Source organism: Taudactylus pleione, unplaced genomic scaffold, assembly GCF_031769625.1.
Source record: "Taudactylus pleione unplaced genomic scaffold, aTauple2 ptg000305l, whole genome shotgun sequence".
Lineage (NCBI taxonomy): Eukaryota > Metazoa > Chordata > Amphibia > Anura > Myobatrachidae > Taudactylus > Taudactylus pleione.
In genome coordinates, this window is record NW_028284706.1 from 9,180,295 (window position 1) to 9,188,409 (window position 8,115).

Below are 8,115 nucleotides of genomic sequence, written 5' to 3' on the forward strand. Positions count from 1 at the left end.
GCCTGCATCTCACCCCTTTGTGCAAATTGCTGCTTCAATAATCCACTCCCTTCTTATAAACGCTCATGAACTTATTCCTTATAAATTGACTGTAACATCCTCAACCTGTCACTATTAAAAACTTTCACACACATCATACAACTATATTTATCTCTTTCTCCTGCTTTTATTAGCTGAAGCTTCTATCCTTTATCAAGATGGTCACCATTGGGTTGTCTGCACATGAATGGTGCCATCTTGGATCACTGTGCTTGCGCACCACAGTACTACATGGATGGGAGACATGCTATATCCCACTGTATGCTCTGCTCCATCTCTGCTGCATGTGCATGTAACTGTGAGTACAGCTGTACTAAACTGGTTCATTGCAATAAACCCAAGCTCCTGGTTAAGTCTATCCAGTTGGTGTGCCTACTGCAATACTTTCCTCTGGTATCTACTATGTAATAGCTGTGTATACCACAAAACAGTACACACATATCAACAATATCGCCAAAAACAAGCCCGACTCACATGGTCCACTCACATACAGCTGAGTCACAATGGTATAGAAATCTAGCTAATCTCATAAACATGTCTTCCATTACCCTCTAAATCACTTAAATGAAAATGTGCCTTATGGAATGCTCGTTCTGTCTGTCACAGATTAACATCCATCCATGACCTCTTTATCTCAAACAACCTCAACCTTTTGGCAATAAGATTAACATGGTTCACACAATCAGACACTACCTTCTCTGCAGCACTCACATGGTTGTCTCCATTCACACACACATCCATGCCTGGAAGGAGGTGGGGTTGGAATATTACTGTCCCAATATTGCACATTCATAGTTCAACCACAGGTTCAATCACTCACATTTTTATCTTTTGAAGTACATTCTATTAGGATTTTCACCCCATTCTCTCTGCGAGTTGCTATGATCTATTGTCCTGCAGAGCCACACCAACAAATTCTTAAATATATTTCTGCCTGGCACCCTTAATTCTTATATACTGACATACCCACCATCATCATGAGTGATTTTAATATCTCTACTGAAAATCCACATTTGCCTACAAACTACAGTACTCTCTATGAGATGTGGTCATAGGGTTTAGGGTTAGGCAGTAAAGGGAGGGTTAGGGTTAGGCACTAAGGGGGGAGAGTTAGGTTTAGGGTACGGGGAGGGGGAGGTTAGGTTTAGGCTCTCGGGGAGAGGTTAGGTTCAGGCACTGTGGAGGGAGGGTTTCTGCCTGGCTCCCTTAATTCTTATCCACTGACATACCCACCATCATCATGAGTGATTTTAATATCCCTACTGAAAATCTGCATTTTGCCTACAAACTACTCTCTATGAGATGTGGTCATAATCCTGACCGTGGGGCTTCCGGTGCGCAGAATACCGGTGCCGTAATCCGGCCACCTGTCAGAATCCCAACCACCAGAATCCCAAAGGTAAGTAGTGGGGTTAGGGGGAGGGTTAGCATTAGGGCTTATGGTCAGGCAGTAGGGGGAGGGTTAGAGTTAGGCACTAAGGGGGGAGAGTTAGGTTTAGGATGCAGGGAGGGGGAGGTTAGGTTTAGGCCATAGGGGGAGAGGTTAGGTTCAGGAACCGGGGAGGGAAGGTTAGGCTAGGGAGAGGGGGAGGGTTAGGATAATGACCGACAGGTGTCAGTATCCTAACACTGTTGAGATGCCGGCGTCGGGATTCTGACCACCGGGATCCCGAGCACCAGCATCCCATACCCAACCCCTCTCTATAACCCCCTCTCTCTGCCTCTTACAGTGTACTGACTCCTCTACTCATTAGGATGGCCACTGCCTTGATCTTGTATTCACCATGCTATGGGCCTGATTCTGACCCGGTCGCAAGCGCCGTGCGCTCGCAACCAGGTCGATGGTGGGCCAGTGCGCATGCGCATGATGGAGCTGGCTCCATTGTGTGCATGCGCGAGACCCGGATAGCAACGGGCACTCCGTCGCTCCAGGTCTCACAACAAAGGGGGCGAGCTGTCGATGTTGAGTGACAGCTTGCCCCCTTTGGTGGGTGGGTCGGGGGAGTGGCTGCCCAAACTGAGGCGTTCCCATGTAAACACCTACGTTTGGGGGCGGCCCCACTGACATCACGAGTGATGTCAGTGGGAGAGATTTCAGCTCTGTTAGAGCCGAAATCTCTCTGGGGCTTGTGGCAACGAGACCCTACCATAAGGGTCTCGTCGCAAGCCCGATGGTCGCGATCATCAAGCCCATCTTCCTGGCCGCTCGCTATAGCTGTGGGTGGTCACCCACAGCTATGCGAGCGGCCAGGAGGCCGTTAAAAAAACAAATAGCCCAGCCCTGATTCAGAGCGAGCGCTCTGTCAGAGCATCCGGCTCTGAATCAGGGTCTATGCTCAGTTTCTGAACTTACTGTATTACCACTCCTTTCCCTCTTTCAGATCAAAACCTTATCACCTGCATGCTCTCGTCCATCATGCTCACTGGACCTAATTCAGACGTGGATGCTAATGCAATTGGATCGCAATTGTGAAAATATGCTAATGAGACCCACCATCCAGTCCATAAAAATGGCCACTGTCACATCCACTGTTCACACACAAAGCCGGAAATATCTAAAGCAGATCAGGCAGACATCAGCCTTCTGAGTAAGTCTAAGCTGCCAAAAACACAGAGGGGCTTCAGTCACACAGAGGTGGTCATTCAGACTCAGTCGTTAGCGCCGATGCACTCGGACCCAGTCGATGGTCCCCCACAGAGCAAGCCGCCGACAGCGCCGGTCGTAGCGGGTCTCGATCCAAAGGGGGCGAGCTGTCGATGTTGATTGACAGCTCGCCCCGTTTGGAAGGCGGGCCGGGGGGGTGGCAGCCCAAACGGGGGCATGCCCATAGGAACACCTACCATTTGGGGGCGGTCCCACTGACATCACTAGTGATGTCAGTGGAGAGCTTCCAGCTCAGACAGAGCCGAAAGCTCTCTGGGGCTTACGACAAGGGAGACCCTACCCTAGGGTCTCGTCGTAAGCCCCGATGGTCGCGATGGTCTTGACCATCGCGACCATCACCTTTGGCGGTCGTAAGGCTGTGGGTGTTAACCCACACCCTTACCACTGCAAAGGAGGACTTCTTGAAAATTCAAGAGGTCCTCCCCTCATTCAGACCAACCGCACGCCCTGTGCGACCGGCTCTGAATGAGGTCCAGATGGCTTTTCTGCTGTGAGAAAGAATGCAGTGGTTCATTTTATGCACACCCAGGAAACAGTGTTTAAATGGTCTGACATGCCATGCATCCTCCCTAAGTTACCTCCCTTAAACACTGACTATCTGTCACTCAGTTTTCGAATTAATACTCTGTGCGAGCACAATCGCAGTAAAATCACTGTACTGCCCAGTGCGGCTTACATGCATGCACAGTGGCTAACAATTGCTCAATTTGCGTAAACATCTGCATTTGCGTACAAATCTTAACCAGGCCCAATGTCACTGAAATCTAGCAAGTCTCCTCAAACCAACAGAAATATTAATATTATTAATTTTACACAAATTTTCATCTCTTTGCAACAACTTCTCTTACCAATTTCTACATTCCCTTCTCCTGAGATTGCTGTTTCACACCTCTAGAAATAGCTCTCGATAAAGTGGCTCCAGCTACTCATCACGCTCCATGTAGACTTAGATGTGAACCATGGCATTCAAAATTAACAAGACACCCACAAAAACCCACAAAAACCTTTGCGTAAAGTAGAAAGTCAGTGGCGTAAATCTCATACTTCATGTGACATCCTCACATATAAGACTATCTACCACTCCTATCGAAAGGTCCTGGACTCTGCCAAACAAACATATCTCTAATCTCTGCTCAAATTTCAAACTACAATCAACTTTTTATCATATTTTTAAATCACTTCTTACCCCTCCCACACCAAACCCACCAGCTACTATCAGTGCACAAGTTCTTGTGTCCTATTTCAAGGACAAGATTGATAAGATTGCAATGAAATGGTATGCTCTTCCTCAACCAGCTGCCTGCTCAATTCCTTCCCTGAACCATCTGGCACCTTCATTTGATCCCATAAATTGAAAATTAAGTATGTATACTCTTCTCATTGTCTTACTCTACTACATCTCCTCTTGATTCTATACCCTAACAAATCAGTACAGCTCTGTCTCCTGTGCTCATCCCACCCTTAACTAAAATCTGTAATCTCTCTCTCTACTGGTATTTTCCCAGCATGCAGTGATAGCTCCTATTCTGAAAAAAACAGAATTCTGACCCTCTCTCTCTCAAATTACAATATCATCTCTCTGCTCTATTGCTCTTCCAAACTGCTTGAGAGACTTGTCTACACCCATCTCACACACTTTCTTCACACGCACAAGTAATTGGACCCACTTCAGTCTGGCTTTTGTTCCCAAATTAATTGATCACTGCTATGTCTAAAGCCCGCTTCTCAGTTCTTTTTCTCCTGAATCTCTCTGATACATTTGACACTGTTGGCAACTCTCTCCTCATACAAACAATACAACCCCTAGGTCTTTTGGACAAAAGGTCTGATTCATACCCATTCGCAAGCGTTCACTCGCTCGTACGCGGCCGATGTTATGCATTTGCACATGCGTATGCATCGCAGTGCTCGTGCGCGAACTAGTTAGAGTGATTGGGAAGCGCTCGCTCTTTCAGCAAAGACAGCCCAGTGGAATGAGTGACAGGAGAGGCTGTTTGTGGGTGGTAACAGGGGCAGGGGAGTAGTAACGGGGGAGTGGAGTTGCGAACGCAGGCGTGCCTGAGTGTTTCAACACCGTTTCAGAGGCATGCATTTTTAACAGGCAGCGTTATAGTACATGTCACCTGGTTGACTTTTACACAGAACTGCTCGCAGTGCTTGTGGAAGGGTACAATCAACCACAAGCGCTGCAGTCTGATCCGATGTTTCCCGATGCACCAATGTTTTAATACCCTTCCTGGTGATGACGTGTGCTAGTGGGCTTCTCACCATACGCTAATGTATGTCAGCATACACAAAGTGATCTCTCGCCAAGACATAGTGGGCGTGCTTATGCCTTGCCATGCGATCGCCTGCCTTGACGTCACTTAGCTAAATTTGCATACGCTGGGAGCGAGCGGCCGCATCTAACGAGCGGGTCTGAATCAGGCCTAAAGTCCTATCCTGGTTCTCATCTGATTATTAAATTGCTCTTTCAGCGTTTATTTCTCTGAATCCTCTATCAGTTGAAGTACCACAAGACTCAAAACTAGCTCCTCTGCTTTTCTAATCTATATCTCGTCTCTTGGCAAATTTATCTTTTGGATTTTAGTATTATCTGTATGTGGATGACACTCAAATCTACCTATCCTCCCCAGATCTATCACCATCTATATTGGTCCATGTTACTGAATGTTTATTTACCATTTCATCTTAGATGTCATCTTTTCATCTCAAACTTAGGCCCAGATTTATCAACGAGTGATATTCTTGTTATCACTCATTACTAATCCTAAATGGTGCTTCAACCAATCAGCTCCTAACTGTCATGTGTTTGAAAAATGACAGTTAGGAGCTGATTGGTTGGAGCACCATTTAAGATTAGTAATGAGTGATAACAAGAATATCACTCATTGATAAATCTGTGCCTTAATCTTTACAAAAAATAATTAATAATTTTTCTATCGCCCAAGTGTAGTTACCATTCTGATATCTCTTTCACTGTGGATAACTCAACAATCAACCCTACCCCACAAGGTCCGCTGCCTAGGAGTCATCTTTGACTCTGATTCAGAGATGTACACTAATGCAATGTAATATGTACTGAGACACCCACTGGTGGCATTGCAAATCCAAGCAGCTATGTACAAATATGCTTTATACTAATTGGCTGTGGTATGGTATACCACAGCCAATTAGTATAAAGTCTAGATGAGCACCGCATGTGTGTATATATTGATTTGAACTATTCAAAAGGTTTTTGGGATACCTTTTTTATGCAGGCAGCTCTCTTTTGATTTTGATTCTACATCTTGAAGTACTGAGTGCTTAATAATCTTAAATTATGTACAAATATGCAGCCGCCATTGCAGATCATCGATAATCAGCCATTTTAGTGGCCCTATCATCACACAGAATGGCTGTCTGAACTGAGACATTGGAACCACTTTATCTGTATAAGAGATTGCAGACTCAGGCTACGATATACCCTGCAAGCGGCCAGAAGACACCTACGTGTTTTGTCGTCACTCCCCATTACTTCCCCCAAATAGCCCGTCAATCAATTTGTGAATGAAAGGTCACTGTCAGAGACAATGGTGTAATGTACCTTGATGGATGCATAGTGTGACTCATGCCCAGATGGCCAAAAATAGCTGAACTGCATGAACATCGGAATAGTGTACAGCTCTGTATCAGGCCCTCTGAACTGCACTTTGTTCCCCACATTCAAGGCCTGATTCTGAGTTGCGCGCAGACTCGTCCATGGCAGCGTCTCTTGCAGCAAACATGTTTAATGCCACCACTAATTCTAAGCCTACTGAGATGCCCATTGGCAGTGACGCTATTCCTTCTCTGTGCGTATTTACATGCATCATCGGTGCAACATTAGTCGCAACTTTAAAATATGCACAAGCCCTATGGCAGCTGCATTATTTGCCATCTAAACATGGTAGTGTGTCAGCCCTACATCGACTTTAGCCACAGCCACTGCCAGTGACAAGCCTGCAACATGCCCATGTCTGGCTAGCCACCCCCCTGTTAACTCCCTGGAACGCCCACTGAAAGCCATTCTCTCTGTGTCCAAATTGATTCTGCAACCAAGGCACATCACAGACTGAAAACATTGGCTGCTTGCGTCCAACATCGCCACTGTGTGCACCTCTGAATCAGACCCTCAATCTGTTTCCAAATCCTGTAACATACAGTACTGTGTAAAAGTTTTAGGCAGGTGTGGAAAAAATGCTGCAAAGTAAGAATGCTTTCAAAAATAGAAGTGTTAGGGGTCTATTTAATAATCAGTGTTAGGAGACAGAGTGAAACGTGATAAGGTGCCAGCCAATCAGCTCCTAACTGCCATCTCACAGGCTGTGTTTGAAAAAATGACATTTGGGAAATGATTGGCTGGCACCTTGGGCCTGATTCAGAGCCGGACGCAATTAGCGCTCGCTCGTCCAGAAAATAGGGGTGGCTATTCAAATGAACCATTCGCTCTTTGCGGTCTGTTCACGCCTCTATGTCTGAACGAGCGAACAAAACTTGCGGTCGTTTTTTTGAAAAATACGCCCCCTGGCCGCTCGCATCCTACTTCATGTCCGCTATTTATTAGATTAATCGAGTACATCGACCAGCGTATGAACTGCTCGCTATTCTTGTGGTTGGTTTTTGCTACCACAATCTTGCGAGCAGTTCTGGCTATAAAATAACCCAGTGACGTGGTCAATGACGCTGCTGTATTAATTATGCACACCGTTAAAACGCCCGTTTTGACCTTTGAGCACGCCTGCGTTCGGATCTCCACTCCCCGTTTTCAAGCACCTTCCCCTGTTACCACCCACATATGCCTCATTCTGTCACTCAAAATAGCAGGCATTCGCTATTTAGCGAACAAATGAATTTTGGCCGCACTGACTGGTTCGCGCATGCGTATAACGATCCGTACGCATGCGCAGTTGGGCAAACATCGCTTGGAGCGAACGAGCGGCCGCTGACGAGCGGCTCTGAATCAGGCCCATTATCACTTTTCACTCTGTCTGCTAACACTGCTTAGTAAATAGACCCCTTAATAGTTTATTTTTATCAATTAGCAAAATGCAAAGTGAATGAACAGAAGAGAAATCTAAATCAAATCAGTATTTGGTGTGACCACACTTTGCCTTCAAAACAGCCTAAAACTCTTGAACAGTACTGTACATCTAAAAAACATACTGTATATATGCCCATATCTTACACAAGACGCTGCAAACATTCTAACTCATGTACTCATTGTCTTCTGCATTGAATATTGCAATAGTCCCCTTATTGGTTTTCCCCAAAACATACTTTCACCATTACAATTAATTTTGAATGCAGCTATGAGGCTGATCTTTCTCCCTAAAAGTAAATCGTCTGCTCCCGCACTCTGTCAGTCCCTCCATTTGTTACCTGTATTCTAC